General features: G+C 41.2%; 1 protein-coding gene across 4 annotated transcripts in view; it reads left to right on the top strand.

Annotated features, from left to right (window-relative positions):
* The window catches only part of adarb1b (adenosine deaminase RNA specific B1b), a 111,446-nt gene that overhangs the window by 27,397 nt on the left and 56,545 nt on the right, over window positions 1-27,504 (top strand). For all 4 annotated transcript variants that reach the window (XM_023423144.2, XM_087178459.1, XM_023423145.2 and 1 more), the window contains exon 2: window positions 12,283-12,352. The gene's annotated coding sequence lies outside the window, so the exon portion shown is untranslated. The remainder of the gene's footprint in view (window positions 1-12,282; window positions 12,353-27,504) is intronic.

The raw sequence follows: 27,504 nt of genomic DNA, 5'->3' as shown, positions 1-27,504 counted from the left end.
CAAATTAAAGTTAGCTCCATGATTGGCTCCTGGCTGAGGCCGTACAGTGCAATTCACTAACTGATATTAATTGATTTAATTATTATGTGTGTGTTTACACTCAAGGCACTACACATTGTTGGATTGTAATTACGATTGAATGGTTGTCCCTGTGTCAACCTCACAGCTGGGGAACATGCCTTGATTATGGTTGCCGGACATAAATGACAAATAGCGCTTGGCACTGTGGTGTGTTTTTCCTCCGAGGGCTTGGTCACTTGCCGTTTCATTTATAGGCCACATAGTTGTCTCATCACAGCATTTTTTTTTTTTTTTCTTCATGACAACAGCCTGTCGTCATTTTTAAACTTTAAATTAAATTGTTTTCCTTTGCTTCCATTTTTTAGGACACGTTATCTTATTGATCATGTTTTAATTAAACCTGTGGGGAATGATAGCTTTCTTTTTTTTTTTTTTTTTTGCCACTCTGTCCTGGCATTTTCACAATTACACCAATTTGCCCAAGGGTGTTCTCCACTGTTTGTCCATGTGTCACAAGTGATATCTCAGACACGGCTGACTGGACTTTGAAAGCACTTGGAGGAACAATGCATTTTATCATCGCATGCTGGGATTTATAAAAGCCCATGGCCATAATAGGAGAAGGGTTTGAGACATTCTCATACCATTTGCATGCTCTTTCTCAGCAGCTCCCTTCATACAGCTATGCACTTTTTCTTCATAGAACCTCTTAGTAAAAGATTTATTTCTCTTAGCTTCAGATGCTCCTCTGTAGCAGTTAGTGTGAAGTGTTTTAATTCAAGGGCAACAAAGCTTTGCTGATTGACCTTTCTGATCTGGAGTTTGCCTGCTAGTCTTGAGACATTAACCACTGGTTACATGACTGCTTTGCTTTTACATTTAATGCTGCTCAGACTTTCACTTATAGGTAAGTCGTTTGTTTCATCATAAACAGACATAAATCTGGCAAAATCAAACCAACTGAGATCTTGTCAGATGACTTGAATAATTCCTAATGACTGTTTTGCAAAGGCTTATTTAGTTTCACAAACAGCCACCAATTTTCATCTGCTTTTAGCTACACTTTATGGCAGGGGATGAAAATGAGTGCACATATGGTACATCAATCAGAACAGTGACAACAAACAAAAATGCGGCGGCAAGGGAATGACTAAATGCTCAGGACTCAGGCAGAAGGGGCTCCGTTTCACAGATTTCCAAGTTCAGACACTAAAGGATGCAAAATTTGGGGTAAACAATCTAAAAATAAACGCTACCATGGCGATGGCAGGAGACGGCTGTTTTTTCTCTGCGGATGCAGTGTAATGGGGAAATACTTGCTAAACAGAATATTGGCAGAACTGTGTGAGATGCAGGAGCTTTTTTCTTCAGCAAAAAAATGGAACTTAAGAATTATTTGGCTCTAAGGTCTCAGTTTGCGTTCATATTTCCCACTGATGTTGTGCTGCACTGAAAAGGGAGCATCTGAGAAGTCATGACTCAAGCCGGGCTGGGCAGTTCCTAGAGGGGCTGAAGGAAACACATTTTCTGATGAAAAATAGGCGACATTCCCCTTTAATCTACTGAATCATCAACACTCTTTGCTCAATCCCTGACTTCCTATTCATGGGCAGCAAAAATATAGCTGAGTAGTGTACCGCACTCAGTTACAGAAAAGTAACTCAGTACCACAATGGATTGGATGTAGAAAATCTTCCCTCTGCAGCTGGTGACTCTGATATCACCCAGCAAATTATACTGTTAAAATACACACGCACACACACACACACACACACACACACACACACACACACACACACACAGACAGAGGCAAACACTTAAGCACACTGAACAAGGAAAGCTTTTTCTGCTATGTGAATGAGTAGCTACGGCTGAATGGTTGAGTGTGTCCTCTGTCTCTGTGAGGTCGACAGCCCAGGGAAGATTAGGAGGAAGCACATCAAATGAATGAGAAAGGAAGAAAGAAAAGAGGAAAAAAAAAAAAGAAAAAAAAAAAAAAGCTGATGGCTCAGGAAAACCCGCTGCATTACACTTGCTTTAAGGGAATTATCTCTGCAGGGTGAGAGTGTGGACATGAACACACACACATAAAATATCTCCAAGCCTAAATCTCCTATTAAGTCCACATCAATCTGATCAGATCCACTCATTTGTAGTTGTTGCTGGTGGTTTCTGTTTTTGTTTCTGTTCCACCAACCGCCTCCTTCACCTCCATTCCCACAGTGAACCTTCACGTTCAGGGGTGGACTCCATGCACAGGTTGTAATCTCACCTTCTTACGTGCTTTACACACAGTCTGTTTCTGTTTTGTGTCCTGTCTGTGAAATTACTTTAAAGCTGTTAGTAATGACAAAGGGTCTGTTGTTGACTGAGTGTGGGACCCTACTCTAACTGGTGGCCAGCGTGCTTGGCAAGTACGGCAAAGGGTGGGGTTGAGTTGTAAAAGGAAGCTGTTAAGGAGACTGAAAATAGTCAGCCTCCCAGACATGCGTCACTACAGCCAGGCCACAACACAGCTCCCCGCTCTCTCTCTCTTACTGGTTTCCATATGTTGAGTTGGCACCATGTTTAACACTATTACCCAGCTCCCAGCTTTGCGTGTAGATGATTAAATTTCCCTCTCAAGGCCTTGAATATCTGAGCAAATACATAATTAGAATAATCAGTCGCTTGATTTGCCACAGTCACTTCCATAATCACACATGGAGTTCTTTATCTAATAAAGGTTTTATTATATTAACCTTAAAACAGATGTAATCAATATTTTTATATTTACAGGGGACAGCTATAACCCGACTCTCCAGCTCTAGGCAGCATTTCAGTGTCTTTCAACTCAGTGTTTTGGTTCGGCCTTCAATTCTACTGTGATAATCAGTGAGTGTTGCATTAACGGCTTGTTCTTTCACTTTTCTCAAGTGGATCAAAAAAAAAAAAAAAAAAAAAATCTGATGATGATGTATGTTGATCAGCAGCAACAGCCAGCAGCCAGACTGAGCTGCTGCTGCTGCTGCACTGGTTGCTCTCAAGCTTTTTTTCTTTTTTTTTTTTTTTTGTCATTCCCCCCCTTGGAAGGCAACAAAATAAGTGCGTGCACATCTGTGGAGATAAAGCAATAACATTTTATGAACCAATAAGAAATTAATATGCAAGTGTTTTCCAGTTAAGAAATGTTAAACTCCCCGATACTTCCAGACACAAACTCTCCAGTTATGATAGAGCAAGATCGGCCTGGTTATATAAAAGATGACCATCACCAGTTTTTCATCTCTTCACTTTCAAAACTGCCCATTTTGTACATGTTGTTCCATCTGAATAAAGCTTGCAAACCTTAATCTTGATAGTCTTGCGCGCATCAGAGTGCACTTGTTTGGTTTATTGTTTCCAGGAGGGTCCGTCCCCCAGTTTGAAAACCACTAATCCACACCAACTGTCTTGTCAGAGAACATGCCCTGCTCTCGTTGCTGAGGATGATGCAGTTTGGTATTGGGATTGATATGACGATGATAAGAGTGGTATGTGGTTGTGTAATTTCAAAGGATGCGGTTTGTATTAGATTTCCTTCATTCATTCCCCCAAAAATGTCCATATCTCTGCCTGCATTTGCTTTGGCATCGGTATTGTCGGACTGTCCCTGTTGGAAAAACAGGCTCCAACCTCTGCCCTTTTCTCTGACATTTGTGCTGACTTATAACTTTAGTAAACAGTTCAATCCAAACTGATGCTCCTGGCATTTGGCAGCCACCCAAAGTTAAGCACTGACAATAAAAGTAACTGTTGCGCATTTGCATTTGATCACATTAAAGGCAAAACCTGCCTCAGGTAAGTGGGTATGGATGGGAGAAAAGTAAGGATAACAACTCTTCATGTTGACAACAGTGGATGTGCGCACCCTTTCATCCTGTACGAGCCCATATTCTTCTCCAGATTCTTAAACAAGTTGGAATTGCATACAGATGTGCCAATATAGGCACACGAAAATGGAGAGAAGGAGGAGAATGAGGAAGGGAGAGAAAAGTGTCCCCTTAATTAGTTTTTCAGCTTGAATGCATTACGCAAGTATTATTTGTCACAGTCTGCTGCACAGGACTCTGTACCCTCAGTGCTTATGGTGTACATCTCCTCCTGCTCTGCCCCGTCTCCGCTCTCTGGATATCATCGCCTCTGCCTCTCTCTCTGAGGCCAGCTCACCTGTTCACCACCAACTACACTCCGCAAAATATCCAGCTTGAGATACTCAGTCCACTGCTGTCACACAGCTTTATGAATACAGTTTGACGGGTTGTCATAGTGACATGAGTAACGTACGCTCTAGAGGGTTGTGTCATCTGGAAAAAGCGATGACTCCGAATAAAATGTGTCCAAATAAAAGCCATTGTAAAGGGAAACTCAGTCTCTCAGTGTTTGATGTGTTAGCAGTGCACTGAACGGCATGGAGTCCTGGATGGAAAAGTTCAAACTCTTCCCTGTTACCTTGCTTTAAGCGCATTTTTGTTTTGTTCATTGTGATGTGAACGTTTACTCAAACACACTGATAGATTAAGCCCAGGTTTGAACCTCATTGGTCTGTTTTACTTTTAATTCAGGTCAGGACCTCATTTGTCTGTGTTTACACATGGTACCAGTCCAGGAAGAGGGAGTGATAAACCCTCTGGGCCACAGAGGATGCTAACTAACTGAACCCATCTGGTTTTTGTTTTTTTGTTGCCAAGTGTATACTATGGTCAGAGACTTCACTTTGAGTCTGAATCAATTTCAAAAGGAAAGTACGAGTTTTAAAAAGACAAGCAGCGTAATTTTTCATTGTTTTGATTTTTACCTGTCATGCTAGTAGCGTGGCCGTAGGGATGGCAGTATTGAGAACTTTTTACACTGCTGTGCTAAGTCCTGCTAAGACCCACTAACATCTGCAGTAGTCGCAGCTGTTTATCAGCTCTGGCTCTGATTGGCTGTGATGTAAAAACACAACACCGTGCTGTGTCGTCTTTCAGAGCACAGACACTATAAACACACCTGTCACCTGCACAGCACGGTGCTGTTGAACCAGAAGCTCCTGCAGCTGCACTCTTGGACTCATGGAGTGAGCACAACCCCCCCCCAAATAAGTTTCAAAAACAGACAATCGGCGACTGAAGTGTCTCACACAGAGGCCCCACCACCAACCCGAGGTGGAGACGTGATGGATCTGTTTTACCAGTCTGCACGGCAGCTAGCTAGCTCACTCTTTCTCCCCTGCGTCTGTGTGTGTGTGTGTGTGTGTGTGTGTGTGTGTGTTGTGCATGTTATGACGTTGCTCCCTGCAGTTTTCTGTCTGTGTTTTTAGTCCGAACAGAAAGGCAAACTCTGCTGGTGCTGTAAAAGGAGTCAATCACCACATTTAAAAAGATTTTAGTGTTTTGTCTAGTGCCACCAGCAAGTCAACATTTTTACTTAAACACTGAAATATCTCAAATATTGGGTGGATTGATTTTTCTTTTTCCAGACACTCATTACTGACTCTGGTGATCTCTTGACCCCATTTTTGTTTTGAGTTAAACATCTCAACAACTGTTGAATTGATTGCGATGAAAGTCAAAATGTTAATTTGTCCAATTCTTTGGTTTATGAGCAAATACCTGCAAAACTCATGTTCACATCAGCCTCAGCTGTTCTGTGTGTTTAACAGTAATTACCAAATATTAGCTTGTTAACACACTAAACTGAGATGGTGAATATTGTTAAATTGGAAATGTTTAAGATTCTTGCTTTTCTTTATTTCACAGTGTCACCATTACAGTCACCACACAACCATACTGACAGACCACATTCAAAATCACGTGTTTTCATCTCCACATTAACTTGGGCATATTACACAGTGATAGAGAGCAGATCTCAATCAGTTATTTAATTGTAGTGGAGTTTCGTGTGTCTGTGTGTGTATGTATGTGTGTGTGTTTATGCTTCCCCACTATCACTGTTGCCTATATTGTAGCATACAGTCACTGCTGAAGCACAGTAAAGCTACTGAGCCAACAGACGCTGCAGTGAACAAAGATGAAGTAAAACTACAGCGCATGCCTGACTGCTGATATCCAGATATTTTTAGAAAAGTTTATGGCCCAGGCTGAAAGCAAAATACATAGGTCTTGTCGATACCATTAACAGTTAAAGACACTTATACACACGCACAAACACACACTCAGTTTTTGCCCACGGTAACACCCTGAGGTCACGATGCATGTGATGGAGTCAGTTAAACGAGGGTGACCTCTTTTAATGCAGCCGCTCTGTTTAGTCCCCTTCTAATGAGTGGTTGTGACTCATAATCTATACTGTGTACTAAAGCCGGAGGGTTAATCAGCCTGATGGCGTGTCTGTGCGTTTGTGTGTCTACAGTATGTGTAGCCTGTGTCAGACCGAGTTATGCAAAGAGGCTCTCAGACATAATTCCTCTTTATAAGAGTGACAATTATTTATGAAGTCTCTGTGTTTCCCTGTAGCGACCGACATTTAGCCTTTTGTAGTGATGTCAAGAGCTGCTCTTAAATATCGAGGTGTGCCACTGTAGGTGGAATAAGCAGTTGTGCTTTAAAGAAGAGCTGTGCTGTTATTGTAGTGACAATACTTAAACAGTCTGACATCAGTAGCTGTTATATACCAAAGATCGTGAAGTGGAGGATGTTTGTGTGAACGGTGTTCAGATACATTAGTGGCTTGTGTAAAGAGAGTAACGGTTTTTGCTTCACTTTCTTAAATAAAAAAAACAACAACTGAATAATAGATGTGTCAAAGATTTCTTATTTATTTTGTTTATGTTTTACACTCATTTTAAAGATATCTTAACTTTGCTGAACAAGTGGCATTTACAGGATAATTGTAAATGCTAAAATGTAATATAACAATAGCATAAGTACAGAAGATTCATAAAGATAATAAACTAACTCAGTGACAAACATATAAAAAAGCTTTTTAACATTAGCTGCTATAAGATACTGGTGAGTGTATTGAAAAGAGTAAACTGTGGATTCTGTTGCTTTTGAGTTCAACTTTTCATTTGTAAAAGAATCAATGTTTCATTTCTTTTTTCAGAGTTACATGTTAAATGTTTCTGTTTTTGTATCTGTTTTCTGTGCTTAATACAACAGTCCACTCCGAATGGTTGTAATTCTCAGTGAAGGCTGAGCATGTGATCAAAACCAGTGTACCAAAAGTAATTAAATCAGAATAAATTATGTGCAATTATGTTACGAAAGGGACATTTTCACCACCTTATTAAACAATAAAAGGATTTCTAAGGTGTTATATGCTGTGGTATGATACATAAGTGATTCTTTGTTCAGACATACTTTTCACTATTGGCCCTAAAAATTGTTTATGTCTTCTTTTGGCATTTAGTCAAGTATCAGCTGAAACTGAACCCACTGTAGCTCCTTGTGGGTGTTGGGCTGAAATGTTTCTTTGGTTGCCTTGTGCACTGGCAAGATGCACAAAGCTGTCAACAGAGGTGTCAGAGGAGAAAAAGGTTTTTTTTTTTTTTTTTTGAGCAAGCAAGAAAAAGAGATGGGTCGGCGAAAAGAAAGGATGTGGGTAGATGGTCAGAAAGCAGAAAGAACTAGGATAGGCGCTGGCAAGTTAACTACATTGGCTACTAATATACACAAAACATGCATGAGTATTTTTAATCTGCAGTTTATGCCAGCCTCAGGATTCTTCACAAAGTACTTCATTATAACTCTCACTTGACACATCAAATTTCAAACCAGTGTTGCATCAGTGTTGCGCTCATGTCACATTTTGACATTAACAGGGCAGCTTTGATCACCTATAATTCAAAGGATGGAGGGATCGTATCCTGCAACATCTCTCACAAAAACTTTTATTAACCAGGGAAGGTACGTCCGTCTTCACAACCAACACAGCTGCTCTTCTCTTGGCCACTGAGCATCTCCATTGGACTGACGAGATGTTAATTCCTCAGCGATACCTTTGCAGCAGCGTTTGGAGTGAGCGAGAATGAGTCATTCCCTCCTCCCTTCACAAACTTCCCCAGTATGTGACTTCCATCCTAATCCCTGACTTCAGTTTTCAAAAGTGAAGGCTTTTTGGCAGCCACCAGGCTCAAAAAGCCATCAGCTGTCACACCATCTGCATAATGATGCGGAAGCGTGCTGAAGTTCCTCGCAGTCATCTGTCATCGTCACAGCATCATCTGGCCTGTCACTTTCACCTGCGATAATATCCGAACAGAATTTTAAGTCAGTCATTTATATACTAAAAAAGTCTTGATGTAGTTTATTAATTGATTGAAGAAGAAGATGTCAAATTCAGAAGCATATTTCAGAGATTTGAAGGCTGGAAAAAACAAAACTGCTAATACAGGAGACAAAACAAAGAACAATCAAATACATCATAACAGTGATTAATAACCGTCAGTGGCACTGGAAAGAGGGTCTACAATTATCTTTCATCAGTAACTGTAACCTCCAGTAACGCTGCCTGTTAAAGGTCCCATATTTTACACGTTTCTGGTGTTTTATTTGAAGTGTTGATCTAAAAGAAGATATATTTGTGGTTTTAAGAGCCAAAAACCATCTCAATGTAGTTTTACATCTCCTCTCTCAGGCTTCTCTCTGAAGCTGTAGTACCAACAGGTCGATGAGCCAATGTAAGAGAGGCTCTGAGCCATCTGATTGGCTGACTGTTTTCTGAGTGAGCCAATGAAAATATAGCAGATTTTGGGTATTTCAGGTAAACACCCAGAGAGACCAAATCCTGTAAGGTTGGATGGTGGGTCCAGGTGGGCGGGGCTCGGGACATGGCATATTGAGGTGACTGCTTTGTTGTGACATCACAAGGTTCCAGAAGTCCTGACGGCTGGTTTTAAGGCTCAGTGTCTGAATACAGGCTGTGTGCATTTCTCTGTGGACTGAACACTTTGATACTTTCACAATATATTACGTGGAACATAGACCTGATTTATAATCAAACACATGGAAATCTCATTTTATGCAATATTGGATCTTTAAGATCAAGCTCCACTGTTTTAAATAAGGGCACTTTTTTGATAGCTGGTGTCCCCTGAGTGCAATCACGTATCATAGACAGAATATCAGAAATGAATTAGGCTTCATAGAACCAACACTGGTCAATTAGAATTACCTTGAATACCTTTGCAGAAATATTTTATTGACTAGCTTTTCTTTCAGTTATCAGTTGGTGTCTGTTTGTATGTTCATTTTATTTTGACATAATAGCAATAGCAGGTCTTTACAAATTCTCTCGATGTTCATATTCACTTCAACTTTGTAGAAATGGGGGGAAAAAAAGACCGTAACCTAAAAAATGAATGTTACTGGATACATATGAATGAGATACAGAGAATACTTCAGGGGTGAGAGATTCTCTTCCTTCACTGAATTGCTCTGTCACAAAGACAGTCGGGGGAGAGGAGTGTAACACTGACAGCATTTTTATCAGTTGGTTCTGCCAACGTTTTTGTCAGAACGAAACGTTGAATAATACGTTTTCATTAGGTTTCATCTTATTGAGACACAGGGATTTTTATATTATCTGAACCCTACAGAAAAAGTGGATGAGAGAGGCTTAACCATAGTCTGACCTGAGAATGGAGATCTATCATTGTTGATTGACTGATATTACAGCCCTGTATTAATAGCAAAATCACCTCTCCTTAACTAACTGAAAGGAAGAGACACAGATCATTGAGCACTGTTTTGGGTTTCAGCCTGTTGTCAGAAACGCAGTGGGAACTTCCTCTCGCTTTACACTCGTGTTGAAAGTTTGGATTAGCTTAGGGCAGACTCCATTTACCAGCAGTCAACACTTGAAAACTGTTTTGTCTTCAGGTTTCAAAATATCCTGTAAGACGCTACATGACGTGCAAAAGCTCGTTTAGAAATCAGCCGCCTCAGCGTTTTGTTGTTGATTCATTATCATTAAGTTGTTTACCAGTTGTTGTCTTTAATTTATCACGATTGACATCTGCCACCGTATTTGGCTGCTCATGTGAAACTGCAGCATTTGCTAGTAAAAATACAGTCTGTGCAAAAAAAAAAAACACTGAATCAGGAGCTGTTTTCAATAAGATTCGCAGCTGCTGTGAATTTTATAACAGACTTAGCATCACAGTGAAAATGGCTGTCAGGATGAACCACATAATGCAGATTGGTTGCTACTGCTGATGGGGGGGTCATTTCTGTGATACAAATTATCCTCTACATATCAGCAGGACAGTGCTTCTTGATGCAGTGTTGTAATGAGATTTCACTTCGTTATGGGTTTGTGTTTCACTTCACATCCTCGCAGTTTAAGCGCAAGCGACCTCCAACCTCCGCTGTCACCATTAGCCCACAAGTTTTTTTTCCCACCCTCAGCTCTCGATAGTTAGTGGAGGAGGCAGAAGACGGAAACCCCAAGAGCAGATGGTAGTGGTGCTTGAATGTTCTTAAACTCCAATTGATGCATTCACTTCAGCTAAATTAGCAGTAGCGTACACTTGTGCCCTTAGAGACGAGGCAGCTTAAGTACTAGTGTGGTCTGTCCTCCTCCTCCTCCTCCTCTGTTGCATTTACTTGGTCACAAAACACGAGAGTGAGAAAACACAAGGTGAGTCATAGCAACTCCCAGCTGACTTATGTAACAAACTTACACGATATTAACCAAAAAAGCAGCCAGAACTCGTGCACAGTCAGTACGCAGATGATCCACTTTCATTGCTGACTTCTGGTTATTAACATCCTTGCATTTAGCCACTGGAAAATAATTAAAAAATGAAGTCATATCAAAGCAGGTACATAGCTGTATGGGGTTAGTAAATGTACGGACATCCCTCCCTTATTGATATTTTGCATTCACTGAAGGTCATTAATGTAAAATTACTTCAGTGCCGGGACTTGTGGGCCAGATACAGCTTAGATATATTGTTGTAAATATAAAGAGCATGGAATAGTGTGTTTGATTTTTAGGCTGGTGTTCAGCAGGCCTAACACGAAGCTTCTCGCAGGCGTGAGGTTTGAATTCATGATTTGTAAGAATGTGTTAAACACTGATTGACCCGCATGCTTTTGGTCACTGTTTCTAAACTTTTGTTTTCATAGGAAAGCTATAAATGCATAGCAACACACATATGTTGCATGTAAAAATATGTTAATTGAGGCTAACTTTGTGGAAGGTGACTCCTGTGCAGGGGATCCTCGTGGCAGCTCAGAGAGTTGGAGAGCACCTTGGTGGATGTCTTGAATACAGATGATGGAGACAAACACACAAACATATACACACAGGACATTGGAGGGTGCGGTAGATAGAGTGTGCTTTTTTCCAACCTAGTTACCCGTATGCCCAAGCTGGATACCATGTGGTCTGCAGCACTCTACACTTCAAAGAATCTAATTTGCTTGACTTTTTTTCTTTTCTACTTTAAGTTCTGAGGTTTCATTGTACATATATGATTATACAGGTACATGATCTTCAATTGCTCATGTTTAATACTTGGTATCGGCATTAGATTTGCTCCTGATGCTGCTCCTGTGATGCCTGCACTTGTATCTTTTTCTCTGTTCTCTGTTTGTCACAGTTGAAGGGCAGGTTACTTGGGCAATGTGGGACAAGTTACTTGATCTTAATTTATTTAGAAGCCTGCCACTCAGGTTCAGTTCAGACCAAACCTTGCCACTGTCACCTCCATTTTCTGTTTTCGAGCTATCCCTCTGTCCTAGTGCTCGTAACAATGGGATCACAGCCACTAATGTGAATGGACGACGGGGCGGCATCTGTTCCCTGTTCTCACGCCTCTGTCGATGTCTTGGCCGTTTGCTGCCACTCTGTTTTGAGAGCTGTTGTGTTGTGGTGTTGATGTGGTGGGTGCTGGTTTGGAGTCAAGCTGCCTCGGGCAGGGTCAGGAGGGTGTTGGCCGGCGGTTTCTTCTTCTGCTGTGATGACGTCTTACTGACTGCCTGCAGAGGTTCTGTAACACTGGTCAAGCCTTATTTCATCACTACAGTTAAAAGCAGGGCGTCCATATTGACTGGGTGTAGATTATTTTATACAGGATCACTCTAAACCAGACTCCTATTGAATTATATTAAATATTTTTGATGGCATATTTGAAGGAAGAAATCCAATCAACTCAGATATTTCTATTTATTTAGTTATTATTTAAGATTTATTTTTGAGATAACAAAGTATCATTATATAAACTAGTCCACAGTACTTTATGTGCAGAGCCTCATCACAGATGTATTAATGATTTACTTTTTCTTCCCGCAGGAGCTGTGTGTGGTATTTGCGGGGCTGCAGAGGATCGACACATAAACCCTTCTGATTACTCAGTGGAACGGTGAGTTCAGAACTGTCACATTTAAGACCTTTAGCTGGCACTCACGCACAATGTGACTTATTTTTGGGAGTATGATTGAATACGGAAGCACAAGGACAGAACGTAAAAAAAACCCAAACATGCTAAAGGTGTTTAACAGCGACATTGTTGCAAAAACACCACCCATCAGCAGCAGGACCACCCATTCCTGGTTGCCCCTCTTTGATCAGCAGCATCGAGTCATGTCAACAGAAAGCCATTGATAACTGTGACAAATTCAGCTTTGTACCAAAGTTAAGAGTCTGCTGACGACATGACTTTTTCAACTCTGGAGTTACTCCAGTGACCGACGGACAAGCGAGGGGTAACATTACCTATCACTCATACATGAAGAGGGCTCATGTTCATTTGCGAGACCGAGTTCATAAACAGTGGTGTAACTTATACATGGGCCAGATGCCAACTCGCATCACCTCCTGAGTGTTCGGCCTCACAATGGAGTGGAAATATGCGGTTTTTGTTCTCTGTTTCTCTCTTTGCTCTCGGAGGTCTTTCAGGAGTACAACTCATATCTCAGCTCCAGTGTGGCTATTTTTGGAATAGCTCAAATATCAGGGGATCCTCGACTCTTCCTCCATCCCTTTTTGTCTCTCTCTGCCTGTCTCCTCCGTTTACCCCCAGTTCAATTGAATCTCAAAAAGCATGCTCTGTTGTATTAGGATGATTAATTATAGTGAAATACATTTATATACAGGCAGTATGTTCCCAGGTCCCTTTCTCACTCATTCACACATTCACACACATCGGTTTACTCATCCCTGGGAGTGTAAGGCAGCCTGTGAAAATGGAGCCTGTGGCTCTGGAGAAAATAATGTAATCAGGGTCATCTCAGCATAGAGTCGAGATTTTTGAGTTTTAGCTGAAAACCGTTTTTTTTCACTTTGACTGTAAAGTTTGAAAGATGTGGGTGTTTACCATGTGGCATTATGGGAAGTGTTGGATCCAGTGTTTTTGGAGATAGACCTCTATGATCTAAGTCAGGATGTCTTTGCATATGCTGCGACAATTTGACCATTCTTTTTAAAATTGAAATAATTTAAAAAACAAAACTTTATGTAAATGCAACTCTGTATCCCTTTAAGATGACACTACTGTCTTTTTTTTTGTTGAACATTTTAAGTAGCACGGAGCAGTTATTCTCAATGCGGAGAGCCGGGGAAAGCTCAAACACAGGTGGTGTTATTGACAAGAGGAGACATTTACTGCCCTCCTTGCACTCCTCTTAAATAGTCTCCATTTTCCTGCTGGGTGCTGGGGGGAAGAACTGTCAGGTGGAGGAGGAGGGCCGCCTTGAGAAGATTCTGATCACCGCAATTGGGGGGCTGTGCCCAGTGGCACTCGCTTGATGGCACCATGCTGTCTTCATGAGGTCTTTATTTTTTATTCCGACCAGGGTAAAGGTGGAGAAAAAACACAGAAAGGCATAAAACAATGTTGTCAGCTCTGCCTGTCTCCAACATACTAGCTCCCTCATCCTCCACTCCTGTAAGGAGCAGACACTCTTAACCCACAGACAGCAGGGCCAGCATTAGCTTCTGTATCAGCCCCAAACACACACACAACACATATTTTGCACTTGGCAACGTAAGCACATATTTGTTTGCTTACATTGTCAAACAGCCCTTCCTGCGGGCCAAAACCTGCTGTTAATTTCCATTATTGGTAATGCAAAAAATTTTTAGCCAATGTCCCGTTCTCCGTGTGTGTGTGTGCTCACATTTGCGAGCGTTTATGGCAGCAACATTTCTGTAGCCTGTGTGGTGGGAAACACAACCTGCAGCAATCGTGCCCTCCTGCTTCCACCTCACCTCCATTATTGTAATGAATATTTAGTGCAGCGTAGGCAAGACAGCCGACACTCGTCCGGCCAGAGCGTGATGTGCTGCTGCAGGGTAGTGGAGTGAGACGGGCATTAGACAAGTTTGTGGCTCTGCTGTTATTTTTATGTGGAATTTAGTGGATTTTTGATGCTCAACAGGTTTTGATTTGTTGTTCTTTTTTTTTACAAGGTGTAAAAAGGTAGATTAAGTTTACATTTTGTGGTGCAAGGTATCATTTTCAGGACCAGGACCAGCAAGAAAAAAAATCAGGTGAGGAAAACTGAGAAATTGTTTTCTGTTCCCTCAACAACTTTCTGTGGAGCTTTTATGCATTTTGAGATAAACACTTTTGCACTGTCACACATTCTTGAGTACATTTTTGTCTTGGTGGCATTGCTGTAGATATGTCGATGGCAATGATGCATTACATGATGCGGTGCCAGGTCTTCACTAAGTGATAGAAGATGAGATCCGCGTGCAGTAATAACACAGCGTATTTAATCACTTTTTCTTGTTGTTGCTGCAAAGGTGGCTGCCTCCAATGATTTCATCTTTTTGCCTCCAGAGTGTATGCCAACCATATCTCATCTTTGACATGGGCTAAAAAAAATTTCTGCATCCAAGCAGTGCACCAATGAAATAGGAAAAAATGACCTTTGATCCCACAACTGGGGCTTATAATATAATATAACATAATTTAACATTGTGTGTTGTGGTGTCATGGTGTCACAAAAATCAATGTGAAGTATAAAACTGAGAGATTGTATACTTTGTGAAGGTCAGAATCACGATTTGGGTTGAATTCTTTCATTTTCCCTGTCTGAAGACACAAACACACACATAGACACTCCAGGCTGAGGCTCTTTAAAATATTGCACCAATACTGCTTATATATTTAATGTCTCAGCTAACCCGCTGCTCTGCAGTGTTGAGGTTTTGTTAAAATTTTAATGGCCAAACTAGCTGGGCTGACCCGCACTAGTGAAGGGCCATTAACACTGCCCCCCCCCCCCACATTGCTCAGGATTCTGTTGCTGAAGCATTTATTCAGTTCCAGCCTCTTGAAATGATTATCGGAATAATATCATGTTCAGTCATTTAACTTAATGCTTCTAAATGTTTTGAAATATTTGCCAATTAATGATAACATGCAATTTATCTTACACACTAGAGGTTTTGTGAAGTTGGACTCTGGGGGCCCCTATCAGACAAAATGGAGACAACCACAGAGTCAGGTAATTAGCTGTGGGCTACATCTTGACCCTTGTTCTCTTTATATTTTGGCAAATTGGCAGCATTAAAAGAAATGCAGAATTTCACTATTATCAGTTCCTGTTTACAGTTTACCCATACATGCACAGTCAGCTATCACTGGATTTGTGTGAAAGTGAAGAAAACATGAAACTCTATTGATTCTCGAGTTATGAGCATGTATCGATTTGATGTTTTCTAATTGGATTTATGGCTGCTGATTCGCCATTGACGTTGGAGGTAGTGGCATCCTTCTAAGTGTGTGTCACACCGAATCCAAATACGTCTGTGTCATGTGTTCAGATTGGACTGATTTATTACTCAGAGAATGCAGTTTTTTTCACAAATTGCAGAAATTTGCCACTAAGGGGTTTAAACAGCCATAATTCAAATAAACATAAACCAACTGCAGACTGTGTGGATAAGTGAAAACTTACCTGACTGTGGTTTTCAGAGCACCGGCGTGCACCTGTTCCCTTTTTCACGTGACTCTGTGTGGTTGCCTCATGTTTCTCCCTCACTCTCACCTCACACTTTGAAAACCTCTGTCCACTGCCCACACCAGTCCAAGGGGGGCTCTGACCCATCTGGCATTGATGTAACAGATGGCCGTGGGTTTCTAGGTTCCCAAATTACAAGCAGAAAGCAAGTGTGGTCTCCATTGTCCAGCTAGCAGATGAAATCGATCACCTCTGGAAGTTTTCCCCCAGGGGTCCAAGCACTGCCGACAAGGTTAGAAGAGAGCGGGAGATGTTTTTACATTCAGGCTGATGCCCTCACCAAGAGCAGCTTGTGCCGTGTGCACCAGCAGATAAAGTTAATATGATCTCCAAAAATCCATGTGAACAAAAGGAACAGGTTAAAGGTGAAACAAGAGATTGAACGACATTACTTTTATTACCTTAAAAGAGATTGGAATGCCTTCGTTCGGCTTCTGTTTTAAGATCAGTTCATTGTAAAATCTAACCTCTCTTCTCATATTTAATCCTCATAAATCATTTGGCTCTAAAGTTGCTTTTGGAAAGCTCTTTTCTGAGTGCAGTGATTTGGTCTAATGTGTAAATCAACATCAGCATACTAAAATATCTTAAAACAAACTTTGTTTTGCAACAGAATCATACTCCTGTATTTTGGCCTCTCTCTCTTCAGATGCTCTAGCAGCATATGTTCTGTATGATCCAGCAGTCAGTGCGGTTCACAGCACTGCATCACGCTGATTATCATGTATTTACATGTGAAGAATCCATCTGGAATGTACCTGCGCTCTTTCACACTCGGCACCCACACACTGTTGATCTTTTTCTCACTTACTCTCACAGTTATTTTTTTTTTTCCAATGCCGGCCTAGCTGTCATACAAAAGTGTATTATAGTACATGTACAACTGTTTTCCCTCCATCTGGGCCTGTGAGCAGTCAGGAGATGAGACAGATCTGGTATCAAAGCCCACGTTTGTTTTGGAACCTGAAAGTGGGAGCAGTGACCAGATGCAAAAACAATGTAGTCATTGAGGGGAAGCTGCAATAGCGACTGCTATCGCTGATAGCGCAGACCCGACCCAGCAGAGTCAGTCTGCTTACTGTCTCGGTGACATCTGCTTTACGCTGTACAAACTGCAGATGGGACTCGGTGCATCTGGAACAGTGATTAAACTTCATATTACTACAATGGCAGGGTTGTGTTTACGTATCTGTGCTGTAAGATCAGCTCTGTGTACTTCTGGAATAAGTGATGATCCTCCGTGTTGTTCCTCATCGCTGACATGTTGTATACATAGTCAGTGTGGGTATGATTATACACTTGTGGCATTTTGATTATGTATGAAGCAGTGTAGTGTCCAATAGAGCCTGACTGATGCTGGATTTCTGAGGCCCATACGGATGCCACTTAAAGTGGCTGGTATTCATTTCTTTTCAACATAAATGCAGAACATTACTAACATTTTTCAGTAGGATCCCGTCAGTTTGATTATTAAGCAACTGACTGTTTGCCAAACAGCGACTCATAGCTGAAACGCTGTTAACTTGTTCAGCTCTGTTAAGCTTTGGATTTCTCCACATGCTGAAGTGATGTGCGTGGGGCTCTAGTTAGAAAGACACTGGTTATATAAAGAGTTTCGAGGGTGGTGTCTTTTTTATTTATTTATTTTTTTTTATCATCTTTCCAAAACCACAAGTGCAGCAAAAGCACTTGGAGAACTTAGAGCAAAATCGACTGAATAGTGTGTTTACTGCATACCCTAATGTAAACTGCAAATTGTTAAGGCTAACATAGAAGAGCAAACAGTACATCAGTATCTAACTACTTTGCATTATTTTGTGGTAATGATAAAAACAGTTCAGGACATCTATTGTATTCCTCCTCTTCTGCATGCGAACCAGTCCGTCTTGATTGTTCAGGATGAACATTAACGGCCGTCCTACTCTTACTTTTAAAGTTTCACCCAGCCAAACTCATTATCCAAAATAATGTTGCATTTCCAATTTACAACACTAAAGCCCTCGTACTCAAAGCCTCTTTCCTCATTTAACACCCTGTTTGAAAGTAGATACAGTCAAGATCAATCCCACCTCTTCTCCTTTTGTCAGAGGCATGTAGCTTCACCGTCAGTCTTTCAGCATGATGTCATGTATGTAGCCAAGGAATTTAATATTTCTTGACCCTTTTTACATGGTTCTCGTTTTAAACCTAGCCGCAGCTTAGGAAATCTGTCAGCAACAGTTGTTATTTCAGCCGGCAAAATCAACGGTCACTGGCAAGAGATTAGTGCCTGCTTCTCTCTACCTCTGTCTGAAATCAAATACCTACCGAGCGACACGTTTTACAGTTGAACAATGAATTTGCCTGCGCTCTGTGGACAAACTATAGAATGGAGACACTGTTTTCTTTAGTCTTATTGGAAAATTTTGTATCTGCGTTATTGTTTTGTGTGTTTATGTGTCTTGTCATCTGAGCTCAGTGATGTAATTTCTATACATCAGGTGTACCAAAGTGTACCAAAATAATACAAGGCCATGTTTCATAGGTGTTTTAGGACTATTTCTCCCTCTTCAGGTTTTGTATATCAGGGTTAAATTATCCCCGAATGCAAATTAACACCAGCTTGGCATGAAGTTCTACCTCAGATCAGCTCATCTGATCTGACATGCAATTCACACAATAATTACAGACAGGCGGATAAAAGAGTCCCGAGCTGTTTATGGAAGCACCTCACAGTAATACAAACCCATCATGCACGTCTGCGTAGATTATCTGTCGTTCTAAGCATTCATTTAAAGTCAACACAAAAGCCTCTCCTCAGTCAGCCACACACAGAGCACAGAGGGGTGTGTGCGCACAGAGCTGGCCTGAAATTCACATATGATCACTGCACAACAGCAGACAGCTTCTCGGCTAACACAGACCGCATAACAGACGGAGGAATATCGCATTACCGCAGCACAGATAAAACAGAGCGTGGTGGTGAGCTGCGTGTCAGGCTCATTTAGCGTCACACTGGCATCAAGTCTAGTTTGGACCAAAATTAATAAGGATATGGCATTTAGAGTTTTCTTCCACTTGACACTGTGTCCTGAGATCTAATATAAACATGAGGAAGAAACAGACGAGGTGACAGGGAAAACCTGCGCTGCATATCACTCAAATTTCAAACTTCTTCTTCGAAGTTCTTTGTTCTGTAGAGAACATCATCTGCCTCTGTTTGATTCAGTGTTTTTTCCTTTTATATCAAACATTGAATCAGTACAAACATGTTGTTGATTCTTATTTTGTTTGGGGGTCTCCAACTAGACAAACATTGTAGATAGGGGTAAACTACAATCTATTCATCTGTAAAACACTGGAAACTCCTGACTGTTGGAGACAATAAACACTCCAGAAATGAACAGTGAATCCAAAAATACTCAAAACACCAAGCCCTGCATAGTTGTCACTGTGGCTCTGTAGGTTGCCAACCATTCCTCACAGTTTAATTTCGATTCTAAAAATATCCTTATTGTTGAATTAATAAAAGCAATTTAGAAGCCACAGTGGTTCGCAGACAATAGATAGTTTTATTTACACATGTGCTTGATTTGCCCCGTTAATCAGCCACCATACCGAGTCAAATCAGATTGTTTTGGTCTAAACCAATTTTCTTTACAATGTCTCTGCTGTCACCACCATTACTGAACCCCCTTAAAGCCTTTACAGGAGAGAAAGGCTGTGATTTGATCTTCCTCACCTTGATCAGATTACACACTTGAATTAGTATAATTACAGCTGTCGCTGATTAATGGGCAAGCTATAATTAGCTCTCTAGATATAGGGAGGCTGTGAGGGAGCGTGTGTGTATGAAAGAATGGTTGTGCATTTGTTGAGGTGTGTGTGTGTGTGTGTGTGTGTGTGTGTATGACTCTGTGACTGTACATTTTGCATTCTCATGTTTATGTGTCTGTGTGTGTGTAAATGATGGTGTTTAACTGCAATAGAGAAGAATAAGTTGAATTGCTTTTAAAGTGGAGCTGGCTCAGGCCTTAAAAAAAAAAATAACACTCATCTCATTATCACTAAACTCCTGAGAGAATCGGTGTGTGTATGTGTATGTGTGTGTGTGTGTTCAAACAGCCATGAACATCAGAAGAAACTGAGTGGTGTAAACACCAAAGCAAAAGGGCTGGAAAGCCCAACTTCAAGGCACCGCAATTTTATTTTTTCATTGCTCTCCTCAAATGACGCACAGAGGAGTTTAACTCACACAGACATTTCGGCCAAAGCTTTCATCAGTGTCCAGTAACTTCATTGTCGATGTTACTAACGTTTCAGACCGATCACTGTGCACTGTGTACAGGGACACCACTACATTTTATATCTGAGTTATCTGTAGACAATGGATTATTTATTGAGCGCATTTATCACCCAAAGGCCATTCAAAGTGCTTTACATGCAGCACATAGAAGCACTGAATGTGAAAAACGGCTTTGAAACACAAATGAAAAAGCTGGGATTGAAACGAAAACAAAAGAATGGTAGATAATGGTGAGTGCTTCAGATTTGGTCAAAGGTGGAAGAATAGAATTTTTTTTTTTTTTAACCTTCCTGTAAAGGTGGTCAGATTCTTGGAAATGTTGTTTCAGCTGTTCGGTGCAGAGAAACTAAATGCTGCTTCTCTGTGTTTATTTTTATATCAGCAGAAAGCAGATGACCTGAGAGGCCAGTAGGGTTCATGTTGTAAAACATAGTCAGAGAGGAAGTTTAGTTTGCAAGGTAAACACGTTTGTTGACACGCATAAGTTGATTATTTATTCATTTTTATTTATTCATTTCATGCTTGGACGTGACTGTCCTGACTGTTGATGTATTTTAAAGCAAGTGAGAGAGCTAATTAAATGTGCGTGTGTTTGTCATCTGCAATATTACAGCTGGTGATTTTAAAAATCGATCTTTATGTGATCACTCATCAATATTAAAAACCTACTTTTTCTTTGTTATGTAATACAAAATCAGTTAGCAGGTAGAGATTTGACTGTTATGTGTGATTGGCAGTACAGGCTTTTACACACATGTGGTTTAGAGTGCCACTGTGTAAGTACAGATTTCCCACACACACTGTTCCTTTTGTATCTCACTGTTTCCTTGAATGCCTGCATTTGGTCGTCGGACGGACTGAAGCTTGTCGGTCGAATTTGACAACATGCTCATCCTTGTGCGAGGGGAATAAGTCTCTCTGTCGCTGCATGCCTCTGTCTGCATGCACATTTTACACACAGTGTCGTCAAGATTTGCTGGTTGTCACTTCTGATCTGCTACAAACATACTTTGCTGATAACCGGCAGCAGATGCCTTCTCCCGAGTCACCACCTTGTTTGCATTTTTTTTTTTTTTTTTTTTTTTTTTTTTATCCGTTTCTAACCTAAGGAGGAGCCTGTGAAAATGACAGTGTTTTTGCACCTGTCCCACTATACCTCACTGCAAGGTGAACCTCCAGCCCTTGTCGTCACCACAAAGCAGCACGGCTAATATTTTTACCACCCACCAACCCCTGGAATATAAATCCTGTCTAAATTGGGCTTTAGATAGCATTTTGCAACCACAGATGATGACAGAGGTTTTAACTTTACACTTCAATGAATCACTGAGTACCCCCTGCCTCACTGAGGGAGCAGTCAATACAAACAAGATGGATTGTATGGAGCCGCTCTCAGAGTAGCAGAGGGAGGGGAGAGAGGGAGTGATAAGAGATTGAGCTGCAGGATTTCAAATATTAATAGAGATGGAGTGTATATCAGACATTGTGCATGCATGAGCTGTTTGTGTGCACTCCAGGTTTTCAATAAGCTAAGCACCCCCTACCACCACACAGCACAACCTTTCAGTCAGGGAGCAGGGGTAGCCAAGCAGAATGGAGGAGCAGGTAAATGGACAGGAGGGCTAAGGTAGATTACACAGGTGCCACCGCCCTCACAGTGGCAGGGCTGTGGTGGTAAACCTGACCTTGTCTCCTCCTCTCTATCACAGCTTTCATAAGAGCTGTGGACAGATGGACCCATTAGTCAGTATGCACTGGTTCTATCGCAAACAATCTTAAATATGGACATTTATTTTATTTATTTTACTGCACTTCCAATTATTCTCTGTTAATTGAATTTGAGGCTTGTATTAGTGGTGTACACAATATTAAACCAGATACAGTACGGTTGCACCAAGCATGAATATGCATTGCCTCCACATTAATAGAATCAGATAAAATAATGCTATATGCAATAATTGCTTGGTTTTGAAGTCTTCCCTCTGTTCTCTTTGGAATCAGTCAGAGAAACATGAGCGTCGAAATAAATTTGTCTACAGAGCTTATTAACCATCAGATGGATGAAATGCCATTTTTGCCCATCAGTCGACACTCTATAATAATGACCATAATAATAAAAGTCAAAGCAGATTTTTAGAAATTTCAGCAAATTTAATAGAAATCAAAAACCGAAGTCTCGCATTTGAAAAAGGATTGAGAACCTTAATTAGGCAACTAACTAACTAACTAACTAACTAACTAACTAATTGCATTCAGCAGCAATTAGAGACTTCTTGGGCAAGTGTCTTTGTACACCTGGATTTGGACAGTTTATCACATTCTTCATGGCAGATCTTCTCGAGCTCCCTCCCATTGGAAGGGAAGTGTCTGTGAATCTTCAGGTCTCTCCACAGGGGTTTAAGTCTGGACTTTGGACGGGCCACTCAAAGACAGTCAGAGCCTGAAGACACTGCAGCATCGTCCAGGTCATTGTTGTGCAGAATGGTGAACAGTTCTCCCGGCCTCAGATTTTGTGCGATTTTTCCTCAGGGACCTCTCTGTATTTGGCTACATTCATCCTTCACTTGATTCTGCCCAGTCTCCCTGTCCCTGCTGCTGAGAAGCCCCCACAGCATGATGCTGCCACCACCATGCTTCACCATGGGGATGGTGTTAGAGAGGCGATGTTCACCAGACGTAGTGCTTAGAGTTCTGCCCAAAGAGTTCTCTAAATGACAGCTTTCATGTGACTCTAGCTTCTGTGTAGCTGCTATACCGTAAAAGCCTGATTGATGGAGAGTGGCAGAGATGGTCGTCCTTCCAGCAGGTTATCCTATCTCTACAGAGAGCTTCTGAAACTGTTAGAGTGATCGCTCGGTTCTCGGTCGCCGCCCTGACAAAGGGCCGTATTGCCTGTTACGTATGTAGTGTAGATTAATGCAAATTTTTTTTTTAATTTTATCCATTTACAATTAAACCTACAGCACAACAAATTGAAGGAGTCTGAATACTTTCTAAAGCCACTGTATCTTCATCTTCATCTTCTTCATTCTGGTTCACTAGTCTGTTCCATGGAATCAGCTGCAGCCAATATCTGTGCTCTCTGAAGCAAAGTGAATGTGTTGCTTTATTTCCAGGAAGTGTGCTCTTTGTGCTTGTGAAGAATAGTGACATGAGGTTGTCCTTAACCCACAAACCAACATGGTGAGTCTTTGAATAGGAAAGACTTTCAATGACTTCACCAACTGTCAGGTCTGGAGTATTGATATTGAAGTCAAATTATGTAACTTTTTCTGAAAAGGGGGCCACTGTGGCCACAAGTAGCAATTACTGGATAATGGTAAATGGTATAATATAGTGTAACAGTAACACAAGTAGAGGAGAATGATTAAATCATGAGCTGACTTCAGTTATCTCAGTTACACAGCTAAATCTTTCTGAGGTTTGCAAACATGCCACTTGCCACGATAAGAATGTGGTCCAGAACAAGTAATGCCTTAGCTGTGAAAGCCCTGAGTGTACTGAGGTGAGGAATGAAGGGGGTATTTTTTATTGCTGATAAATTCTGAGTTTTTTTTTTTAACTTCGCTTTTCAGCTGGTGAAGAAGACACTGTATTTTTCCAGATTTGTGCACCTTAGATTCAGATTGGCAGGGAAAACCGCAGCCTAACACCATGACAGATTGCTCTCCGTAGGTGATGTTGAAACACACAGTGCCTCAAAACATGTGATTCACTGTCCCCCACTGTTATTCTCTCACTGTCTCTCTATCTCACACACAAACACTGCCTACCTCAATAATGCTAGTGTTGGAAAACAGATTTCCAATGCAATGAATCAGCTGTGGTTGATATTAAATTTTGTTATCATTATCCGGCTTGAAAACCAGGTTTTGACATAAGTGAAATTGGTGTGTCAGTTACCTACAGTGATGAGAAAACACCTTTTAAAATAGAACAGTATGGTGTCTATTTTTTAATTAAAACCACTATTGAAACTTTATTATTTCACTCTAAATGTCAGTTAATGACTTGACTTGACTGAGTCTGTCCTCTAGACATGACCTGAAGTCTCTGATCCTGTGTGGAAATGTGTTTTTTTGTTTTTTTTTACCTTCATAAACTAGAATAATCAATCTGTGTCTGAACCACAGTCAGAGTGAACGCCTGGATAAAGACCCAGATAAATAACAAGTAAGGAAACCTTTTAAAAGTGCTAGAGATCCATCTGCAGTGATTTTTTTTTTTAAAAGATGCATTTGTTGTTCAGCAGTCTGTGTTTGGACTGCTACAAGTGTATGCTTGTGTGTGTATTTAATTGGCTCCACTGAGTGAATAACATTTGTGGATGTGTAGCGATGTTGTTTTCTCCCTGCGGCATTGGGCCCTTTCAACATCACTGCGTCATGGCATGAGTTTGCGGTCACATTTTTCTGGAATGATCTCCATTATATAAGAACTGAAATAAGTGGAATAGCTATGCCAAATCGACATAGTGCTACAGACACACACACACGCACGCACGCACACACACACACACACACACACACTGTATTTCCAAATGCTCCAGCTGGTCGGCTGGCACTGCAGCGAGAGCCATACTGCTTGGACACAACGGTTACCAATGTGTCAAGTTTTTAATTGCAAAGTTCATTATTTCAGGATTAATGTGGATAGCAGGAAGAGTCGGTGAGTTCAGCGGTAATAAAAACCTCAGCACTCACACTCTGTCATATTTTAAAGCCTGTCAGTGTCGTATTAAGAGTGGCATATCCCTTCAGCGATTACTGTTGCAGCAGTAGACTAAGTGGAAGCACTGTGTCCCATGTGATATATTGGTCAGTTGGGGTGTGATAACAGAAATATGTATGTTACATAAAAGGGTGTCCATGTAGCCGTGCACACGCGACATGGCAGTTCTTTGACAGTCTGACCATGTTGGTGTTATGCTCCATGCTGTTCATCCATTCTGCCATAGCAAGGTTTCTTCAAACCTGTGAAGTTCGCTGATAAAATTAGCACAGTAAATTAGCACTGATGACTCACTCATTATCAGCTTTGTGTGTGTTGGCAGGAGGTGGGATGTTGTGGGCTCCCCTGCTCGTTCAGGTCTTCTATTTACAGCAACCTAAAGGCTGTAAACAAATAAAATATATATGTGAAGATTCAGTTTGTTTTCATGATGAACAGAAGGTTTGTGGTCAGATTATTCTCCGCTGCTCTTGACATCTAGTTGGGCTTTAAACCATGTGTTTGCTGTATTTATCAAACTGCTGCAAAGCGAAATCTGGATACTGAGAAAAACCTTTTGACTTCTACAGCAGAAATATGAATATTTTTTTTTTTCTTTTCACCTCTGAAATGAGGAAAGAGGAAAGTCTTGTGTTGTTGCATGACGGTTTTGATGGGAGTTGAACAGCCTCTTTTCATTTCCAGTATAAACAAAAATACTGAAGTTCAGATGCAGTATTCCTGCAACAGCAGCACTTAAAGTGATAGTTTGGGTTATTTGACATGGGGTTAGTCAGTGTGTTACCTGCAGTGGATTCAGATCGGTGCGCTCTCAGTTTACAGAAACAGACGAGCAGTGAGCTGAGTGACAGTGCTCTGGACAGGGTGAGCAGAAAAAACACTTGCCAACCAAGAAGCAAATATCAGTTGAAGTGTAAGCTTTAAATGAAGTTCCTTCATTTCCTCAACCGTTGAACTACCGCGTTACTACGTACATTGACTCAAACAGATGATCTGTGGCGTGATGTGTGCGCCCTAGGTGTGCTTGTGTGTAGTGATACAGTAGTTCAACAGTTGATGTGGACAGCAAGATAAAGCGGTGAAAATATGATATAACTGATAATGTTTTTTTGTGGCTAAAACACGTTTTTGCGGCTGACCCCGTCCACAGCAGCACGGCGCTCAGCTTCTGTCTCGGTATTCCTGGGTGCTTCTATAAACGGTGCGTGCACCAATCTGGATCTACCGCAGGTAATACACTGAGTATGTACAGGCACCTTACACAACCCCACGTCAAATAACCTGAAGTAACCCTTTAAGAGGCATCTGCATCTACAAAAATTGCTGAAATAGAGGTAAATGCAGTAGAGCAGCTATTTTTGTTACTCAGAGTAGCTCTGCTCACTCTGCTGGCTGTGGTTAGCATTAATTGAAACTGCCTCCTGCAGTTTATTTGTTCATGTTGCTCCGCACTAGCAGTGCTGCACATTAGAAAAATGCTCTGGGGTTTCTAAGAGAGCACTATGGGGGAGATTTGACAGCTATTTTACCCGGAGTTTAATGGGTCACTATAAACAAAAGCTCAAAATGATTCCTGCTTTATGTAGCTGTTACAGCTCCATAAAATGCCTTGATCAACTCTGATGTTGATTTTGGAGATTGGCTCAAGACTTTCTTATAATATATTACCACTGCATTAAGAAAGGCTGTTTGGTGATGAGAGTTAAACTTTCAAGTGGACACCTAAAATAACGCTTAACATTTTTTTTTTTTAAGTTTCTTCTTCTGCAAGAGATGCCAACCAGAGCATGCCTGCCCCTACAGTTTTTTTTTTGGGGGGCTCACTTCAAAACATATGTAGTGTACTTTTCAAGTCGTGATGCAGTTGAATGCTGGCCCATTTGTGACTGCTCGGTCAATATATGAAAAATTAATGTGATAGAACGACAAATGGCTTCTTCTTGAATGTTGCATGCAGAAAATGACAGACATTTGCTGGCATGTTTTAGTGCACTTCTAAGCAGTCAGATTACATTATGCACTCTTGGTTGACTGTTGACGTAAATATGATTATAATACATATATAAGGATGGAGCTGATCTTGTGTCTCTTCACTGGGGAGGGTTTTTGTAGCGAGTGGGCAGTTGTCTCAACGGAGGGAATCACTTTTCTGCCTCCTCCTAACACTGCAGATGACTGCATCTTCTTCTCTCTCGCTCGCTCCCTCCCGCCCCCGTTTCCTATCTCCCCCGACTCGGAGCTGGTGTGTTTTCGTGTGTGCATTGATCTATATTGTTTGGAGTAAACATCATTATCTTAGTGTCTGCGTAGGTGATAGAGAAGTGGAGAGAGGGAAGATGGGGGGAAAAAAACACATCAGAGCAGACGTAGTAGGTATCAGATGAGCACTACCAAACATCTTGGGGTAAGCCATTATCAATAAGGCTAAAGCTATGCTACGGTTGGGTGCCGTCGAAGGCCCTGGGTGAGCGGTAACAAGAACCACAACAACAAAAAACTGCCTTGGCAGCCCATGACCTCATTGTC

Source organism: Seriola lalandi, unplaced genomic scaffold (genome assembly GCF_002814215.2).
Source record: "Seriola lalandi dorsalis isolate HSWRI2012SDOR001 ecotype SW California unplaced genomic scaffold, Sedor1 jcf7180002054689, whole genome shotgun sequence".
Lineage (NCBI taxonomy): Eukaryota > Metazoa > Chordata > Actinopteri > Carangiformes > Carangidae > Seriola > Seriola lalandi.
This window is presented reverse-complemented; position numbering and strand designations above follow the sequence as displayed.